This window comes from Hemitrygon akajei, chromosome 26 (assembly GCF_048418815.1).
Source record: "Hemitrygon akajei chromosome 26, sHemAka1.3, whole genome shotgun sequence".
Classification (NCBI taxonomy): domain Eukaryota; kingdom Metazoa; phylum Chordata; class Chondrichthyes; order Myliobatiformes; family Dasyatidae; genus Hemitrygon; species Hemitrygon akajei.
The window spans coordinates 7,009,529-7,029,628 of record NC_133149.1 but is presented as its reverse complement, the minus strand read 5'-3'; the positions used below and the strand labels follow the sequence as shown (position 1 = coordinate 7,029,628).

At 44.3% G+C, this 20,100-nt stretch overlaps 1 protein-coding gene across 1 annotated transcript in view; it reads right to left on the bottom strand.

Annotated features, from left to right (window-relative positions):
* LOC140716748 (uncharacterized) overlaps nt 1–20,100 on the bottom strand; it is a 96,405-nt gene that overhangs the window by 17,308 nt on the left and 58,997 nt on the right. The gene's annotated exons all lie outside the window — the stretch shown is intronic.

The following is a 20,100-nucleotide window of genomic DNA, read 5'->3' as shown; positions in this document are numbered from 1 at the left end:
GACCAGAACTGAACACAGTACCCCAAGTGAGGTCTAACTAAGGTCTTATATAGCTGTAACATTATCTCATGGCTCTTGAACTCAATCCCATGGTTGATGAAGGCCAGCACACCATATGCCTCCTTAACAACACTGCCAACCTGTGTAGCAGCTTTGAGTGTACTATGGACACAGAGCCCAAGATCTCACTGTTGTTGACATCAGGAGGACACAGAGCGACCACTCCCCGCTGAACATCGATGGCTCCTGGGTAGAGATCGTTAAGAGCACCAAATTTCTTGGTGTTCATCTGGCGGAGAATCTCACCTGCTCCCTCAACACCAGCTCCATAGCAAAGAAAACCCAGTAGCGTCTCTACTTTCTGTGAAGGCTGAGGAAAGTCCATCTCCCACCACCCATCCTCATCACATTCTACAGAGGTTGTATTGAGAGCATCCTGAGCAGCTGCATCACTGCCTGGTTCGGAAATTGCACCATCTCGGATCGCAAGACCCTGCAGCAGATAGTGAGGTCAGCTGAGAAGATTATCGGGATCTCTCTTCCCGCTATTACGGACATTTACACTAAACACTGCATCCGCAAACCAAACAGCATTATGAAGGACCCCACGCACCCTTCATACAAACTCTTCTCCCTCCTGCCGTCTGGGAAAAGGCACCGAAGCATTCGTGCTCTCACAACCAGACTATTTAACAGTTTCTTCCCCCAAGCTATCAGACTCCTCAATACCCAGAGCCTGGATTGACACCTTACTGCCCTATTGTCTTGTTTATTATTTATTGTAATGCCTGCACTGTTTTGTGCACTTTATGCAGTCCTGGGTAGGTCTGTAGTCTAGTGTAGTATTTTTCTGTTGTTTTTACGTAGTTCAGTCTAGCTTTTGTACTGTGTCCTGTAACACCATGGTCCTGAAAAACTTTGTCTCATTTTTACTATTGTTACGTTCCCCGTAACTGGGTGACTTACCAGCAAAGACAGAGAGGTCCGCTGAAGTCTGATGGTACTATTTTCAAACATTTTTATTTATAAAGGGGCACAAACGTATGGTTAATACAAAACATTCAGATCATATACATCGTCAATACTCAATCTAAAGCACAGGCATAGTAATAATCAATCAGAAATAAGCTCTATCGTTGTCTAGGGGATAATACTGAGTCCACTGGAAATATAAAAGTCACTCAGAAATCTGCAGGCTTTTCCGTTTGGGAACCGCTGGCATTTCACGTGTTGGAGAGAGAGATTGGTGAGAGAAAAGGAACACTTGCCCGTTGTCTTTGCGAAGCAAATCCCTGCTGTTAGTTAAAAACGGTTTTTCCTTTGGTTTCAGCCACAGACTCCCGATCCGGAATCTAACGCACGTGGCTTCCTTCAAAATGGCTTCCCGCTCCGACGGGAAGCGCTATCGTGTCTTCTTAGCGTGTCTCCTTGGTGCGTCTGAGGGGCCGCCTCGGCAGCCCACCTTTTATCGGAACTTGCAGGGTTGTAGCTGTCAATCAGGGTGGGGTGAGGCAATCTCTCCTCATCTCCCAGCCCACATTGCCCTGAGGGTTTGCACATAACCCAGTCCCTTATTCCACAAAGGTGTCTCCAAGAGACAATGGCCATGTCCGTGGCTTTTGTCTGGCTGAGAGGCCAGACCACATTCCAAACCTTAAGGCTTCTCTCTTATTTTCCTGAGTCCAATTCAGCAGGTCACTCTCTCTCTTGCGATTCTCACAAAGGAGGGGGCTGGGGTCATAACACTATGTACTGTACCAGCAGTTATGGCCGAAATGACCAAAAAAATGACTTGACTTGACCTGACTTTTCACACTGCCAAGAGTCTTATGATTAATATTATATTCTGTCTTCAAATTTGACCTTCCAAAATGAACCACTTCACATTTACCTGGGTTGAACTCCATCTGTCACTTCTCATCCCTGTTCCGCATCCTATGGATGTCCTGCTGTAACCTCTGACAACCCTCCAGACTATCTACAACACACCCAACTTTTGTGTCATCAGCAGACTTACTAACCCACCCTTCTACTTCTTCATCCAGGTCATTTATGAAATTCACAAAGAGGAGGGGTCCCAGAACAGATCCCTGCCAAACACCACTGGTCACTGATCTCCATGCAGAATACAACCATCTTCCGGCGCCGACCTGAGCGATTCTTCTCCCGAGAATTTGATAATTCTTTTGTTTGTTTTTAGTCATAGTGTTTATGTTTAGTATTGTGATGGAGAGAAAGTTGTATTCGAGAAACCAGCTACTTGCGCTGAGAAAGGCGCCGGTCAGTGTTGCGCACCAGATCCCGAGCGAAATTAAACGAAAGTTCCGCGGCTCCAGGGCTGGAAAGCTGCGCAGGGACAGGTGGACGGAGATGAAGCGGCGTTATAAGCCCGCTGTTCCTTCGGTCATTATGGGGAATGTAAACTCGCTGCCAAATAAATTGGATGAGCTAGCCTCACTAGTAAGGAATGTTAAAGCATACAAGGAATGCAGTTTAATGTGCTTTTCCGAAACATGGCTGACGGCTAACATCCCGGATGTAAATGTAGAATTACCTGGTTTTACTACGGTAAGATTTGACAGAGATGCCAAAAAGTGTGGGAAGAAGAAAGGAGGGGGACTCGCTGTCTACATTAACGTAAGATGGTGTAACCCCGGGCATGTGAGTACAAAGATCTCCGTTTGTGAAAGGGATATTGAGCTGATCGCCGTGAGTATGAGGCCATATTACCTGCCGCGAGAATTCGCAAACGTCATTGTTGTGATTGTGTATGTCCCGCCGCGTGCCGACGCAGCGGTAGCGTGTGACGTCATCAGCTCCGCTGTTGCTAGGCTTCAGACACAGCACCCTGAGGCACTGGTGATAATTACAGGGGACTTTGTAATTATGTGGCTTTGGACAAGACACTACCTGCTTTCTCCCAGTACGTGGATTGTTACACCAGGGGTAATAGGACTATTGACCTACTGTATGCAAACGTAGAGGAGGCATACAGTGCATCCCCGCTGCCTGCACTGGGGAAAGCTGATCACAACCTGGTTTTGTTACAGCCCAGATATAAATCAATTGTGATGAGGCATCCCACTACCACACGCTCTTTTAGAAAGTGGACTCCTGAAGCTGAACAGGCCCTGAGAGACTGCTTCGGTACTACTAACTGGGATGGGGGGCTCTGTGGGGGCGTTGGGGAGGTCACTGAATGCACAACGGACTATATTAACTTTTGTGTGGATGCCGTTGTTCCTGTTAGAACTGTTCGCTGCTATCCCAATAATAAGCCCTGGATCACTAGTCACATCAAAGGCCTCCTAAACCAGAAGAAGAGGGCCTTTAAAGATGGTGATCGGTTGGATCTTAAAAGAGTTCAGAAGGAACTCAGAGTACAGATCAGGGGGGCAAAGGAGCAGTATAGGAGGAAGCTAGAACAAAAGCTGCAAAACAAAAGCATGAAGGAGGTGTGGTATGGGATGAAGATCATCACCGGTTGCGGTGCAAAGCGGGGGGCAAACATAAGTGGAGATGTGGAGAAAGCGAACCAGCTGAATAACTTCTTCAATAGGTTTGATAGCACAATCTCATCCTCACCGCAGAACTCCACACCAGGCTTGTCTTTCTACTCGTCCTCCCTCTTACTTCCCTCACAGGAAAATAGCCACTCACAGGAGACCTTGCCCACGCCCGGGATTACGGCTGCACAGGTGAAAGGTCAACTGAGGAAGATCTGTACCAGCAAGGCGGCTGGACCGGATGGAGTATCCCCACGATTACTGAGGGCCTGTGCGACTGAGCTGGGAGAACCCCTACAGCGCATCTTCAACATGAGCCTGGAGCAGAGAAGAGTACCCAGACAGTGGAAAACATCCTGTATTGTCCCGGTACCGAAGAAACCACAACCAAAGGAGTTGAATGACTTCAGACCTGTTGCCTTGATGTCGCACGTGATGAAGACCATGGGGCGGCTGATAATACAGAATCTGAGGCCACAAACCAGGCACGCCCGGGATCCTCTTCAGTTTGCGTATCAGGAGAAGGTGGGAGTGGAGGATGCTATCACGTATTTGCTGCACAAATCCCTCTCTCACCTGGATGGGGTCAGTGGTGCGGTGAGGATTACATTCCTGGACTTCTCTAGTGCCTTTAACACCATCCAGCCCAGGATCTTAAGGCACAAACTAACGGAGATGGGAGTAGACTCTCACATGGTGGATTGGATAGTGGACTACTTGACAGATAGACCTCAGTATGTGCGGTTGGGAGACTGTAGGTCTGACACAGTGGTCAGCAGTACAGGAGCGCCGCAGGGGACCGTGCTCTCTCCGGTCCTGTTCACCCTGTACACATCAGACTTCCAATATAACTCGGAGTCCTGCCATGTGCAGAAGTTCGCTAATGACACGGCCATAGTGGGGTGTGTCAGGAATGGACAGGAGGAAGAGTATAGGAAACTGATACAGGACTTTGTGATATAGTGCAACTCAAACTACCTGCGTCTCAATATCACCAAGACCAAGGAGATGGTGGTGGACTTTAGGAGATCTAGGCCTCATATGGAGCCAGTGATCATTAATGAAGAATGTGTGGAGCAGGTTAAGACCTACAAGTATCTGGGAGTGCAGTTAGACGAGAAGCTAGACTGGACTGCCAACACAGATGCCTTGTGCAGGAAGGCACAGAGTCGACTGTACTTCCTTAGAAGGTTGGCGTCATTCAATGTTTGTAGTGAGATGCTGAAGATGTTCTATAGGTCAGTTGTGGAGAGCGCCCTCTTCTTTGTGGTGGCGTGTTGGGGAGGCAGCATTAAGAAGAGGGACGCCTCACGTCTTAATAAGCTGGTAAGGAAGGCGGGCTCTGTCGTGGGTACAGAACTGGAGAGTATGACATTGGTAGCAGAGTGAAGGGCGCTGAGTAGGCTACGGTCAATCATGGAAAACCCTGAACATCCTCTGCATAGCACCATCCAGAGACAGAGAAGCAGCTTCAGCGACAGGTTGCTATCGATGCAATGCTCCTCAGACAGGATGAAGAGATCATTACTCCCCAATGCCATTCGGCTTTATAATTCAACCGCCAGGGGTAAGATATGTTAAAGTGCCGGGGTTAGGACTGAGCTTAAGTTACCATTCAATGTATTTTAGTAAACTATTAAGAAATTTTTAAAAGCTATTTATTAATGCTTTTTGAGAGGGTGATTTTAGATGTATATCATATTTATACTGAGTTAAGTATTGTATATAATTAGTTTTGCCACAATAAGTGTATGGGACATTGGAAAAAATGTTGAATTTCCCCATGGGGATGAATAAAATATCTATCTATCTATCTATCTATCTATCTAACCACCCTTTGCCTTCTGAGGACGCCAATTCCGGATCTACAAAGCAAGGTCCCCTTGAATCCCATGCCTCCCTACTTTCTCAATAAGCTTTGCATGGGGAACCTTATCAAATGCCTTACTGAAATCCATATACACTACATCTACTGCTCTACCCTCGTCATTGTGTTTTGTTACATCCTCAGAAAATTCAATCATTCAATATGTTCATAGTAAATTTATTATAACTTTCTTATTTATTGTGTATGCCACCATAAACTACCCTGAGATTCATTTGCTTGTGGGCATTCACAGTAGAACAAAGAAATAAAATAGGATCAATGAAAAGTACACGAAGACTGACAAACAACCAATATGTAAAAGAAACAAACACAAATAATAATAATAATTAATAAATAATACAGAATATGAGTTGTAGAGTCTGAAAGTGAGTCCATAGGGTGTGGAATCAATTCAGTGTTGCCCCAGAAGATAACCCAATGGTCCAAGAACATGAATCCTTCCCTCTTGTACCAGGTCCTCAGCCATACATTCATCTCTCCCATCCTTCTATTCTTACCCTCAAAGCATATGGCATCAAGAGTAATCCAGCAATTCCAGTCCTTGAGGCCTGATCTTCTGCCCAAATCCCTATATTCTTTGTGCCGACCTCATCCTTGTTCCCCCATGTCATTGCCAATTGGTACAATCACCACTGGCCACTTTGAGAATGCTCTGTCTCCACTCGCAGACATCTGTACAGTCTAGATGGGATGAAGGATCTGTTTCTGTGTTTAGTGTCCTATAACTCTATGACATCTTTGGCCCTGCACCCAGGAGAAAACATCCCATCCTGAAGTCTAGCTTGTGGCCACAAAATCTTCTGTCTGTCCCCCTAACTGCTGGGTCTCCTATCACTATATAGATTGGATTGGAAAGCGTTAGAGAAGGATATAAAGGCAAATGGGACTGTCTCAGTAGGGGAAATTGGTCACCATAGATGCCTTGGATCCAAAGGGCTTGTTCACTTTGCTGTATAGCTCTAGACTCTTTTAAGTTATGACAAATTAAGTCCAACGTTCTAATGTGAAGGGGAAAGGAATTAATGGTGACCTCTTCCTCTACAACCTATTCCTCCCCATCTCTTTACCTCATAATCTCACCTGGTCTCACCTATCACTTGCCAGTTTATGCACCTTCCTCTCCCTCACCATCTTATTTTAGCTTCTGCCCCTTTCCTTTCCAGTCCTGATGAAGAACCTTGGCCCGAAATATCATCTATTTATTCCTCTCCGTAGATGCTGCCTCACTTGCTGAACTCTTCCAGCATTGTGTGTGTGTGTGTGTGTGTGTGTGTGTGTGTGTGTGTGTGTGTGTGTGTGTGTGTGTGTGTGTGTGTGTGTGTGTGTGTGTGTGTGTGTGTGTGTGTGTGTGTGTGTGTGTGTGTGTTGCTCAAAATCTCCAGCTTCTGCAGAATCACCTGTATTTCCAGTTTTTGAACATCTATATTTCTTCAGTACCAGAAACAACATCTTCATTAATTTTACTGTTGGGGAACCCCATCTTCTAACTCCATTTTCTCACTCCTGAATTTTTGCCCCACATAAGACATGGAGCAGAACTGGTTCATTTGGCCAATCGAGTCTGTTATTACATCACAGCTGATTTATTATCCCTCAACTCCATTCTCTGCCTTCTCTAGTAACCTTTACACTCTTATTAATCAAGAACCTGACAACCTCCTCTTTAAATATACCCAATAGCTTGACCTCCATTGCCACTTGTGGCAATAAAATCCACAGATTAATCACCCCCCTCTCTGTTCTAAAGAGAAATCCTTGTATTCTGAAGTCATGCCCTCTGGTCCTAGTCTCCCCCACTTTTGAAAACATCCTCTCCACATCGACTCTACCTAGACCTTTCAATATTCAGTAAGTTTGAATGAAATTCTCCCTCATTCTTCTAAACTCCAGCAAGTACAGCCCCACAGCCATCAAATGCTGCTCATGCATTAACCCTTTTAATGCCAGGACTATTGTTTTGAACCTCCTCTGGAAAACAATCCTCATTCTTCTGATCTCCAGAGAGTACAGCCCCACAACCATCAAATTGATAGATACTTCATTGATGTCAAAGGAAATTACAGTGTCACCTAGCATTACAAGTGCACAGATATACAAATATCAGAAAAGCAGGAAGAAAGAATAAAAAATAAGTTATCACAAGCAGTCTAACAGGAGAGGGTCATCATTTCCCCGGCTATAGATTGACTCATTATAGAGCCTAATAGCTTAGGGTAAGGATGACCTCATATAGCGCTCTTTGGAGCAGCACAATTGTCTTAGTCTATTACTAAAAGTGCTCCTCTGTTCAGCCAAAGTGGCATGCAGAGGGTGAGAAACATTGTCCGGAATTGCCAGGATTTTCCGTAAGGTCCTTTGTTCTACCACAGCCTCCAGTGTGTCCAGTTTGACTCCGATAACAGAACCAGCCTTTCTAATCAGTTTATTGAGCCTGTTGGCATCACCCGTGTTGATGCCATTGACCCAGCACACCACCACATAGAAGATTGTACTGGTGCCAACAGAGTGGAGGGCATATGACAGAGAGGCCTGCATACTCCAAAGGACCTCAGCCTCCTCAGGAAGTCGAGGCGACTCTAGTCCTTCTTGTACACAGCCTGTGTGTTGGTTCTTCAGGTGCACCCACAGATACTTGTAGGTCCTCACCACATCCACACCCTGACCATCTATAGTAACAGGGAGCAGTGCAGGCTTAGTCTTCCTAAAGTTCACCACCATCTCCTTTGTCTTACTGATGTTGAGCTGCAGATGATTCAACTTGCACCATTTGACAAAGTTCTGTACCAGGGCCTCCCATCCTCCCTTTATACACCCAACTATTGCTGAGTCATCAGAGAATTTCTGCAGATGACATGACTCAGTGTTGTATCTAAAGTTAAAGGTATACAGGGTAAACAAGAAGGAAGCCAGTGGGGCCCCAGTACTGCTTATAGCCTTTGTCTGACGTGCAGCTCTGAAGCCGCACAAACTGTGGTCTGCCAGTCAGATAGACAACTATCCAGGATACAATGGAGGTGCCAACCTGCATTTATTGGAGCATTTCCCCCAGCAATAAGGACCGTATGGAATTGAAGGCACTTGAGAAATCAAAAAACATGATCCTTATAGTGCTGCTCTGCTTATCCAAATGGTAGTAGGCTCTATTCAGCAGATTGATGACAGCATTATCAACTACAATGTGCTCCTGGCAGGAAAACTGCAGGGGATCGAGGGCTGATCTGACCAGGGGTCAATGGTGAGCCAGGACCAGCCTCTCTAAAGTCTTCATGATGAGTGAGGTCAGGGCCACTGGATGGAAGTCATTCAATACTTTCAGTTAGCCCGTCTTGGGTACTGGGAACACACCTGATGATTTCCACACTCAGATTGAAAATTCAGGAAACGCTGAACAATTGGTTGCTTTGTTTTCCTTGTAAACTACATAAAAAGTGATGATGATTATTGGAGAAGATTATTTCTGGTTTGACAGCAATCACACAGGTTGTCTCCAGTAAACAACATTCCAATGCCAGTAATGCCATTTGATTCATTACCTGAGACCTGTCAAACTGGAGGATTTATGAAATCAGTCAAGACTTAAAAGTACCATGAATCCATGGTGAGTTGCCACTTCTAGTGTGGAAATAGCAACAACTGATTCTAAGTATGGGGCTTTTCTGCCGTAATGACAAGCTGACCTTTTTTAGAGATACGAATTGTTCAAGACACAGTGACGACCTTTCCCAGTCTTCTGAAAAATAGATCTATAGATTCCTTTGGTTCTCTCAGAGAAAGAAAACAAAGCTGAAGGTTTCAGAAGATGTCAAAGGTTAGGTTGTTGCTGTGGTGCAATGACACAGAGTTTAAAATCTCTTTTTCCACTCTCTGGCTCATCATTGTTGGTGATTGGGCTGATATTATCAGTAAGCAAGTCTGTACTGTATCTGGCCATCCAGTCAGGGTTGTACAAGGAGTAGAGGATGGGACTGAGCTGGAAGCCCTGGGGAGCAACAGCTTTGAGGGGCAGGGTGGATGAAATGTAATGACTAATTCTAACTGACTCATGATGCTTAGAAGTCTGGGGCAGACTGGTCCCCAAGTCTAAGTTATGAGAGTTTAGAAATTAGTTAATGAGATTTGTGGTGTTGAACAGCATTGTGACAAGTATACCATTATCATTGAGGACAATTGTCTTATCTATTGAGTTGCAGCAGAAGTTCAGTTTTCTAGGCTTAGGATAACCATGACACCACTAAAAATGGAGAAATACTAAAAAATGGATTTGATTAGATTCTAAAATGACCTTTATTTGTTACATATACATTGAAACATCAAAACATGCAGTGAAATGCATCATTTTGCATCTTCGAGGATTGTGGTGGAGCAGTCCACTTCAAATGCCAACAAAGCATGCTTACAATTTACTAACCCTTACTAACCCACGTGTCTTTGGAATGTGGGAGGAAACCCATGTGGTCACAGGGAGAATGTCCAAGCTCCTTACAGATAACAGTGGAATTGAACCCGGGTCACTGATGCTGTAAGTGTTGTGCAGAAAAGATAAGTTAATCCTGAAGTTGAACCCCGATCATGATCACTGTTGTTATACCAACTGCAATGCTACCATGCCGGCCTTATAAAATGAGGATAGTCGACAATCAGCAGTGAGCATTAGCTTACCAAGATGTAATCCAGAATTAACTGAGGGTCCTTTAATCCTTAATCAATGACATGCAGGAGAATGATTTTGCAAACCTCTTTAGCCCCAGGGTTGATGATGTCACGAGGTGGGGACAAGGGTGCTGGGAGAGGACCCACAAGCAGGATACAAACACATCTTCCTTAGGTTCAATAAAATAGCGTTTATTACTCGCTACACAGAAAATCGGGAAATCAAGGAGGACAAAGAGCAACACAAACCTCGGAATAGGGGACTGGGGACTGGGACCGCCACGGCCCTTGGACTTTTCCCTTGGGGACTGGGACCGCTGCGGCCCTTGGACTGGGAGACTAGGACCTTGATTCACCGCAGCCAGCAAACATGGACACCATGGATCACCACAGCCAGAAACGTGGACACCAAAACACAGGACAAGGAACCATGAGCCAGGACTCCTCCTTTAGATCAAGCATCAAGCCGGGACTCTTCTTCGAGGGGTAGACACGGGCAATGGGCATGAACGTCGAGCCAAGACTCCGCCTTTCACTCACCCCTGGTAGATTGACCTTGCCCGGACCCACTCTGGCGATGGAAGGCAAATTGCTGGTACTCCGATGCGGACTTGCGAAGGCTTCTTAACACTCTCGCCCCGAACGGCTAAAGCCAGGGGCTTATAAGCTGCCGGTTTGGGTCAAGAGTAGATCACCTTAATTGCCAAGCTCAAGGGACACGTGAAACAGAATTAGAAGGGAACAAAGAGTCAGTGATCCGGATCATAATGCAACCTAACTAAATTTAAAAGGGAACCGATCCGGACCATAACAGATGATAGATCTGGCCTTGCCTTTGCTTTGGAGTCTAGGTGCACTCATCATTATTAGATACTCTTCAGTCAGTTGCAAGCTTCCTCAAGGTCAAATTAAATTTTATTATCAAAGTATGTACATATATGTTGCCATACCTTGAGATTCATTTGAAGAAAAATAAAGGAATAAAGATAACTTATTAAAAACTGTACACAAGCAAGGCTGTCAAACAACTAATGGGCAAAAGAATATTAATTCTATGTGTGAAAAAATATAAGATTGAGAAAATGAGTGATAAAGAGACTTTGAAAGTGGATCTGTAGGTTGTTAAATCATCAGAGTTGTGGTAAGTGAAGTTATCCATGCTGGTTCAGGAGCCTGATGGTTGTAGTGTAATAACTGTTCCTGAAGCTGATCGTGTGGGATCTAAGGCTCCTGTACCTCCTGCCCGATGGCAGTAGCAAGAAGAGAGCATGGTCTGGATGTCTTTGATGATGGATGCTGCTTTCTGGTGACTGCACTCCATGTACTCAATGGTGGGGAGGGCTTTTCCTGTGATGGATTGGGCTGTATCCACCACTTGCTGTGGATTTTTTCATTCCTGGCCATTGATGTTTCCATACCAGGCAATGTTGCAACCCATTACGCTACTCTCTGCTGTGCATTTATAGATGTTTTTCAAAGATTTTGTTGACATGTGAAATCTACACAAACTCCTAAGGAAGTAGGGACACTGACATTGCCTTTTTTGCAGTGTCACTTGCAAGATGGTCCCAGGACAGACCCTTTGATATGATAGCAGGAGTTTAAAGCTACTGACTCTCTCCACCTCAGATCCCCTCATGAGGATTGGTTCATGGACCTCCGGCTACTCTCTCCTGAAATTGATAATCAGCTCTTTGATTTTGCTTACATTGAGTAAAGCTGTGGTGGCATCATCAACCAAACTCCCTCCTATATGCTGAGAAAGGCACTATAAGGAGGAGATGGACAAGTAAAAAAAAGCAAGAATGGAGCAAGAATGGGGAATGGTAAAACAGAGAAATTACTGGAAGTTACAGAAATCAATATTCATGCCATCAGGTTCGAGGCTACCCAGATGGAATATGAGGAGTTGTTCCTCCAACCAGAGAGTGGTTGTAGAGGCTATGGACCGACATGTCGGAATGGCAATTGGGAGTAGAGGTAAAATGTGTGGCTACCGGGAAATCCCACCTATTGTGGTGGATGGAGTGAAGATGCTTGACAAAGCAGTCCCCCAATCTATGTCACATCTCACTGATTAGAGAAACACACCAGGAGCACCAGACACAGCAGATGACCCTGAAAGACTCACAGAACTGACTGCAGAATAGAACTGACTTCCTTCCTCACTGGTAGAAGCTGCTTTAGAGAGCAGGAGCAGTGGAAAGATAATGTGTTGCAAGAGGCTTTCAATTTAGCTTCATTTCAAAATGTGAAATTATTTTAGTAGTCTGAGTTTCCTTAATGCCATTGACAAGGAAATCCTCCAAAACATAATGCAATTGTTCGTAACTTAATCCACAATACCGTCACCATTATTCAAACAATCAACATGTTAAGTATGTAATTATTTTAACAATTCCTTGTAATGTTATTACAATAAGATTACAGCACACAACTCCTTGCAACTCCTTGGACCCAATCCAAGACATCCCTCCAACTAACGTCCGGGAGGCAACATACCTGGGTGTCTCTTTCACATGCATAGAATCTCCTGTCTGCTCTTCTAACTATGAAATCCCCAATAACTACAGCACTCCACTTCTCTCCTTTACCTTCTGAGCCTCAGTGCCAGACACGGCAGATTTCCCCTGGTAGATCATCCCCCAACAGTACTCAAAGTGATATAGTTATTTCTGAGAGGAATGGCCATGGGGGTACTCTGCATTGAGGCCTATTCCCTTTCTTCTCCTGCAACTTAAGGATGACTACCTTCCTGTAGCTCCTATCTATCACCTCCTCATTCTAGTGTATGAGATGAAGGTCAACAAGCTGAAGCTCCAGTTCATTAATACGGTCCCTAAGGAGTTGCAGCTCAAAGCATGTGCTGCAGATGGGGTTATCAGAGAGACTGGAGTTCCCACATCTCACACAAAGAAAATACCTCCAATCTTGGATCCAGTCTCAACGCACTAGCTATGTACAGACAAAGAGAGAGAAAATAAATATTTACTGGAAACTTGTGTAGACCATTAGATTGCTGTCACTGAGGCCTGTTGAACCAATGTAACTGTGGCCCATTCCAACAAAGGCCACCCTCACAATGGCAAGGGATAGGGATAGGGATAATGATCTTGACTTTGTGCATGGTAAGTTGTGTCTAACCAACGTGATTGAGCTTTTCAAGGAGATTACCAGGAAAGTTGGACATTGTTTACCGTTTGATAAAATCAGGCAAGGAAAGCCAGTCAAAAAGGTGTAGTTGCTAGGCATTCAGGATTAGTTGGTAAACCAAATTCATTATTGGCTTCTGTGGAGAAGCCAGAGAGTGGTAGTAGATGGTTTCCTCTCCAACAGAAGGTATGTGACCAGTGGTGTGCCAAAGGGATCTGTGCTAGGTCCATTGTTAATTATCAATTATATCAAGGATCTGGACAATAATGTGTAAACTGGATCAGTAATTTTCCAGATGACACGAAGATTTGGTGTGCAGTGGACTGCGAGGAAGACAATCAGTGTTTGTAGTGGGTTCTGGATCATCTGTGAAAAATGGCCGATGGAGTTTAATGCAGCTAAGTGTGAAGTGTTGCAAATGGAGGGGACAAACCAGAATAGGACTTACACAGTGAACAGGAGGGCACTAAGGATTGTGGTGGAGATCTTGGAATACAGATTATACTTTACTTTTGTCACCAAACAATTGATACTAGAGCATACAATCATCATAGTGATATTTGATTCTGCACTTCGCGCACCCTGAAGTACAAATCAAAGTAAATATAATAAAAAAATTAAATTATAAATCATAATTAGAAAATAGAAAAGGGAATGTAAGGTAGTGCAATTCTGGTCCGGATATTTGGAAGGTACAGCCCAGATCTGGGTCAGGAGTCTTAGCACAGTTCGAAAGAAGCTGTTCCCAAATCTGGCCGTACAAATCTTCATGCTCCTGAACCTTCATCCGGAGGGAAGAGAGACAAAAAGTGTGTTGGCTGGGTGGGTCCTGTCCTTGATTATCCTGGCAGTACTGCTCCGACAGCGTGTGGTGTAAAGTGAGTCCAAGGATGGAAGATTGGTTTGTGTGATGTGCTGGGCTATGTTCACGATCTTCTGCAGCTTCTTCCGGTCTTGGACAGGACGACTTCCATACCAGGTTGTGATGCACCCTAGAAGAATGCTTTCTACGGTGCACCTATAAAAATTAGTGAGGGTTTTAGGGGACAGGCCAAATTTCTTCAGCTTTCTCAGGAAGTAAAGGTGCTGGTGGGCCTTCTTGGCAGTGGACTCTGCTTGGTTAGACCAAGTCAGGTCATTTGTAATATTCACCCCCAGGAACTTAAAGCTTTTGACTTTTGACCTGTCCCACCTGATGGGGTCGTGTTACTCCTTCTGAAGTCAACAACCAATTCCTTCGTCTTGCTGACATTGAGGGATAGGTTATTGTCTTTGCACCATGCCACCAGGTTCTTAATTTCCTCTCTGTACCCAATGACTCATCATCACCCAAGATACGGCCTACAATTGTGGTGTCATCAGCAAACATATATTGAGTTTGATGGAAACTTGGCTGCACAATCATGGGTGTACAGTGAGTACAGCAGGGGGCTGAGTACGCAGCCTTGTGGGGCACCGGTGCTCAGAGTGATTGTAGAGGAGAGCTTGTTCCCCATTTTTACAGCCTGGGTCCTGCCTGTGAGGAAGTTGAAGATCCAGCTGCAGATCTGAGTGCTAAGACCCAGGTTCCAGAGCTTAGGAATCAGTTACAGATCCATAGTTCCTTGAAAAAGTGGTGTCACAGTAGATAGGATCTTGAACACATTGGTTTTAACAAATCAGAAAGTTAAATAAAGGAGCTGGCATGTTATTTTATAGCATGTAAGAATTTGGTGAGGCCAAAGTGCAGTTCTGGTCTCCTACCTACAGGAAAATTATCAGAAAGACTGAAAGAGTGCAGAGAAAATTTACAAGTGTGCAGAGAGTGCAGAGACCTAAAGACCTGAGATATAGCCTTCTGCTATAATTTTCTCTCAAGCTTATGAAAATAGGGGGAAAGTTGAAAGAGTGTTATAAAATTATGTAGTTTACAGGTGAGATAAATGCAAGCAGGCATTTTCCACTGAGGCTGGGTGGGACTAGAACTAGAAGTCATATGTTAAGGGCAAAATGTTAAATTTTTAAGGGGAACCTGAGGGGAAACTTCTTCACTCAGATGGAACATCTGATGGCAGAGGGGAAGAAGCTGTTCCTGAATCGCTGAGTGTGTGCCTTCAGGCTTCTGTACCTCCTACCTGATGGTAACAGTGAGAAAAGGGCATGCCCTGCATGCTGAAGGTCCTTAATAATGGATGCTGTCTTTACGAGACAATGCTTCCTGAAGATATCCTGGGTACTTTGTAGGCTAGTGCCCAAGATGGAGCTTACTAGATTTACAACCTTCTGCAGCTCCCTTTGGTCTTGTGCAGCAGCCCCTCCATACCAGACAGTGATGCCTCAAAAAAAACTCCCACAGCCCAGGACTCATTACTACCATGAGGTACATGAGCCTGAAGATACACACTCAGTGTTTTAGGAACAGTTTCTTCCCTTCTGCCATCAGATTTTGGAATAGTGAATGAACCCATGAACAATACCTGATTATCTTTGATCTCGTTTTGCTCTACTTAATTAACTTTCTTATAAATATTCCTTATTATAAATTATAGTATATATATTTTATATATTGCACTGTACTGCTGCTGTAACACAACACGTTTCATGTTTCATGACCCATGTCAGTGATAATTAATCTGATTCTGATTCTGAGATATTTGCCCTCATGCAGTTCCAAACCACAACCCAAAAATTTGAGATACAAAATACAATTTGCTCTCACAGAATTTAAGTGATAAATGTAAATAAATAAACACAATGTTTTTTTTCAAGTTGTGTTTCTCCACACTTGCAGACAATGTAGCAGTTTTGTTTTCCTGCTTATTCTTTCCTCTGTCAGGGGTTGAGGACTGGACAGAATGTTTAGCCTGGTTATACTGTAGAGTCAGCTACTCCAGAATCAACTCTTTGGAATTTGTTTCCACGGCAACCAGCAGTTATGAAAACTGCCCTGAGCTACAGGCAGGAGCAACCTGGTGTCATATTTCTTCATAACCCAAACATTTGACTATCACGTCAGCTGTTGACTCTGTTGGTATCACCTTTCCGTGTGAGATCAGGAAATAATGCTCAGTTTCTCAATAACAGCTCAATTGAAAGGTCAAATCGAATGGCTCTAACTAGACAGCTCAAGATTTAAACTTGAGATTCTGTAGATGCTGGAAATCCAGAATAATGGACACAAAATGCAGGAGGAACTCGGCAGGTCATGCAGTATCTATAGAGAGGAATAAACAGCCATTGTGTCAGGCTGAGATCCTTCATCAGGACTCTGAAACATCAACTATTTATTCCCCTCCATTGATGCCACCTGACCTGCTGAGTTTCTCCAACATTTTGTGTCTGTGTAGCTGAAGACACTCCAACACAGCTAATAAGCACCCAAAGTATACCACTTTGGAAACTGTTGTCCGGGGTGGTGAATGGGGGCAGTGGCGGTGCAGGAGAATCTGACAGGGGAACTACAGGGACTGTGGGCTTGATTGAGACACCCAAATGGTGTGCTGCCTCCCAGTTGCCAGGGTCAGGATGTCCTGGATCGGGTCCATGGCATTCTAAAGCAAGAGGATGAGCAGCCAAATGTCTTGGAGCATATTGGCACCAATGACATAGGTAGGAAAGGTGAGGAGGTCCTGAAGAAAGATTTCGGGAAGCTGGGTAGAAAGCTGAAAACAGAATCTCCAGGGTAGTAATCTATGGATTGCTCCCCATGCCACGTGCTAGTAAGGGTAAGAATTGGATTATTTGGCCAGTGAATGCATGCGTGAGGAACTGGTGCAGGGGCAGGGGTTCAGATTTATGGATCATTGGGATTTCTTCGGCGGATGGTATGCCCTGTACAAAAGGGACAGTTTGCACCTGAAGCGAAGGAGGACCAATATCCTTGCAGGCAGGTTTGCTGGAGCTGTTCGGGAGGGTTTGAACTAATTGGGCAGGGGAATCCAGCATGATAGTACTGATGATGAAGTAGTTAGTTTATAAATACAGTGTGTAGTGAGAGGGCAAAATTTAAGTCAACAGGATGAGTCGCAGTGTAAAAGGCAGACAAAATTGTAAAGGGTGAATACAGGACTGAAGGGGTTATATTTGAATTCACATAGTGTACGGAATAAGTTAGATGAACTTGTAGCACAGTAACAGATTGGCATATATGAGCACTGAGGTCCTCACGTGTTCTGCACATACCGGCTGTGTGGTGAAAAAGGCACAACAGTACCTCTTTCACCTCAGTCGGTTGAAGAAATTTGGTATGGGCCCCCAAATCCTAAGAAATTTCTACAGGAGCAGAATTGAGAGCATCCTGACTGGCTACATCACTGCCTGGTGTGGGAACTGTACCTCCCTCAATTGCAGGACTCTACAGAGAGTGGTGCGGACAGCCCAGTGCATCTGTAGATGTGAACTTCCCACTATTCAGGACATTTACAAATACAGGTGTGTAAAAAGGGCCTGAAGGATCATTGGGGACCTGAGTCACCCCAACCACAAACTGTTCCAGCTGCTACCTTCCAGGAAATGGCCCCGCAGCATAAAAGCCAGGACCAACAGGCTCGGGGACAGCTTCTTCCACCTGGCCATCAGACTGATTTATTCATGCTGACATAACTGTATTTCTATGTTATATTGGCTATCCTGCTGTACATACTATTTATTATAAATTACTATAAATTGCACATTGCACATTTAGACGGAGACCTAAGGGAAAGAGTTTTACTCCTCATTTGTATGAAGGATGTAAGAAATAAAGTCAATTCAATGATGTTGTAGGCTTCACTGAATCTTAGCTGAAAGATTATAGCTGGGAGCTTAACATCCAAGGATACACATTGTATTGAAAGGACAAGCAGGAAGGCAGAGGAGGTGACATGGCTCTGTTGGTAAAAAATGAAATCAAATTATTAGAAAAGAATGTCATGGATGGAAGATGTTGAAGCATTGTAGGTGAAGCACTGAGGTGATAGAGATAAGGAACTGTAAGTGTTAAAAGACACTGATGGTTGAAGAAATGAATGGGTAGACTATTTTCTCAAAAATTCAGAAATGTGAGGTGCAAAGGGGCTTGGGAGTATTCCCTGAAGGTTAATTTGCAGGTTGAGTCTGTGGTGAGGAAGACAAATCAATGTTAGCATTCATTTTGAGAGGACTAGAAAAAAAAGCAAACATGTAATGTTGGGGCTTTATAAAGCACTGGCGAGGCCTCACTCAGAGTGTTGTGTGCAGGCTTGGGCCCCTTACTGTATAACAGGAAGAATGTGCTGACATTGGAAAGGGTTCAAAGGAAGTTCACTAAAATTACTCCAGGCTTGTCAAGAGTGTTTGATGGCTCTGGGCCTCTATTCACTGGAATAAGAAGAATAACGGGTGACCTAATTGAAACCTAACAAATTTTGAAAGGCCTTGATAGGGTGGATGTAGAGACAATGTTTCCTATAGTGGAGGCATTTAAGACTAGAAAGCACAACCTCGGCATAGAGGGGCATCCTTTTAGAGCAGAGGTGAGGAGGAATTTGTTTCGCCAGAGAGTGGCGAATCTGTAGAATTTGTTGCAACATGTGGCTATGGAGGCCAAGCCCTTGGGTGTATTTGAAGGAGCAGTTGATAGATTCCTGATTAGCTGGGGCATGAAGGGATATGGGAAGAAGGCAGGAGATTGAGGCTGAGAGGGAAAATGGATCAGCCATGATGAAATGGTGGAACAAACTCAATGGTCTAATTCTGCACTTACTGTATATCTTACTATCTTATGGTCTAAGTGAGAAGTAAACAGATAGAGCACGAACTATCTCTATCCAGCACATTATTCAAAGTACCAGGAATTATTAAAGAAGTATTCTTTAGAAGAAGGCAATAATTTTTATACTGAAGTGTCTCGTTGTGGGGGATATTACAGAAGGAACAGGAACTGGGAGTAGGGTTAGTATTCAAGGATCTTCAGTGTTGGCAAGTCATTGACAGCTAATCTTCAGGAAGAGTAATAAATTAGTATGTGACCTTTAATTCATCGAAATTTGAAAACAGGTGCCGAAGCACCATATAACACACACAAAATGCTGGAGGAACTCAGTAGGTCAGATAGCATTTCTCCAGTAATGCAGAGCTTTGGGAATACTGATTATGTATAGGACACACTTGTGACAGGGAATGCAGAAAATGTTATTCCTAGGCATGGGGTTTTAATCAAATACAGAGAGATTAAAGAGTCAGGGGTACTCTGTCAAAAGTTTAAAATAACGACAAGTGATTTCACTGAATTGCACATGAAATCAAGACAGCGGCACTACCTTCTTAGAAGTTTGTGCAGATTTGGCATGGCACCTAAAATATTGTTAAACTTCTATAGATGCACAGTGGAGGGTGGCCTGGTTGGTTGCATCATGACCTGGTATGGAAACATCAATGACCAGGAACAAAATTAACTATGTTTAAATAGCAGAGCAGACTCAATATGCTTAATTCTTAACACACACAAAATGCTGGTGGAATACAGCAGGCCAGGCAGCATCTATAGGGAGAAGCACTGTCGACGTTTCGGGTCGAGGCCCTTTGTCAGGACTAACTGAAAGGAAAGATAGTAAGAGATTTGAAAGTAGGAGGGGGAGGGGAAAATACAAAATGATAGGAGAAGACCGGAGGGGGTGGGGTGAGGCTGAGAGCCGGAAAGGTGATTGGCAAAAGTGATACAGAGCTGGAGAAGGGAAAGGGTCATGGGACCGGAGACCTAGGGAGAAAGAAAGGGGAAGGGGAGCACCAGAGGGAGATGGAGAACAGGCAGAGTGATGGGTAGAAAGAGAGAGAAAAGAAAAAAATTAAATAAAAGGTGGGGGAAACAATAAATATATCAGGGATGGAGTAAGAAGGGGAAGAGGGGCATTAACGGAAGTTAGAGAAGTCAATGTTCATGCCATCAAGTTGGAGGCTACCCAGCCG